The sequence below is a fragment of the Lolium rigidum genome, chromosome 6, assembly GCF_022539505.1.
Source record: "Lolium rigidum isolate FL_2022 chromosome 6, APGP_CSIRO_Lrig_0.1, whole genome shotgun sequence".
Taxonomy (NCBI): Eukaryota; Viridiplantae; Streptophyta; class Magnoliopsida; order Poales; family Poaceae; genus Lolium; species Lolium rigidum.
The window spans coordinates 287,122,506-287,124,170 of NC_061513.1; positions in this window are offsets into that span (position 1 = coordinate 287,122,506).

A 1,665-nucleotide genomic window follows, 5' to 3' on the forward strand; every position below is an offset into this window, starting at 1 on the left:
TTTTTTAGATAAGGGAGCATAGCTCTAACCTCTGTATCAGTAGATGCACACGGCTTTGTTTTATTAAACAAAAGTACGAGTTTACCAAAATTCAACTATTACATTCAGGGATAAGTTAAGGTCGATACATGAATCAACCATAAGAAAATGCAGCACATAGAAAGGCTATCCATTTGCTATTCTATTACGATGCCGTTGAAAAAAAAGTCCTGAGCAACAACTAGCTTCTGGTTGCATCCAGTAACCATTTTCTCCCGCTGCTCCGGTGAAAGAAGGAAAACCTATTGTTGAATCCAATGAGCATCACGCCAGATAACCTTCAAAAAATTAGTTCCAGTTTGTTTACTAAATATAATATCATTCCTACTTCTCCAAATAGACCAACAAAATGCAGAAACACCAATACGAATCTTCTCTTTATCGTTCTTTCGCACACCATTAAGCCATTTACCAAATATATTAGTAATATTAGCTGGTGGAGGAATGTTATAAGAAAGATAGACCATGCACCATATAAATTTTGCAAAAGGGTAGCCAATGAACAAATGATTAATGATTTCTGCAGAATCACAAAAACAACATTTTTGACATCCAATGAAGTAATTATTTTACTTATACTGTACATAAGCAGGGCAACTATCTTCTGGTGGAACTGCCAGTCTTAGTCTGGTTCCTTCAGTATAATTTTCAATCGTCTTGATAATATTCCGAATTGTTCCAACATATAAACAATTTTTAGTAACTGTCAAATAATATAAAAATAAAAAGTACAAATAATTTAGATGATTATCTGAATAAGATAATAATTTTAGCTTTCAAACTTACGATATATTTCCATTTTTCTATTTGAACACAAAAACAAAATTACTCCATGAGGACATAGAAAAAAAATGGAAATATACCACCGAGAGCCTACTACTCAACTATTGTATATTTGTAGTTCACGAGGACAGCTTCTAGAATATCATCTTCTTAATGAAATTTTCAAAATCTTCTAGAAGTATCATCTAGAGTGCTGTGGACAAAAGTTAACAAACTTTTAAGTTGTATATATACAATTAAGTTTTTACCCTCCTGCAAGTTTGACTATGACCATGCATGAATGTTGTAGCCATTATCTCATTCAGAAAATAGTAGTCAAAGTTAATAAATCGTGGTGTGATTTTTTTCTGATTACACACTACAGCATCATGCTAGCGTTACTCCCCCGTTCCATAAAAGTTATCTAAAATTTGTAAAATCTGGATCTACCCACACACTATTTAGTATGTAGATACATCTAAATTTTGACAAATCTCAGAAGACTTTCATAGACAGAGGGGAGTACATAACATCTTGACAAATTTCTGTCATAATTCATCCCATCTGATTGTACATTCAGCTTCAGTGGATGTACGGCTCCCAGGTTCCACCCCAATTGGATGATCCGCCATGCACCCTCCTTTTGATTTTGATTTTGTGTGCATGCCAGGGGGTTTTTTTTTTTGAAATAAAAAAGAATACTCTAGCTCTTTCCAGGATACGAACTTTCGATATCTTGTGCAATCGGCAAAAAAAAAACCCTCCTATCTTATGGAAGAACATGTTGAACTTGTAGTTGGTCAAACTGCGTAACTGAAGTCCAGGATTTTTCAGTTGCTAATCCTATAATAAGTTACTACAAAG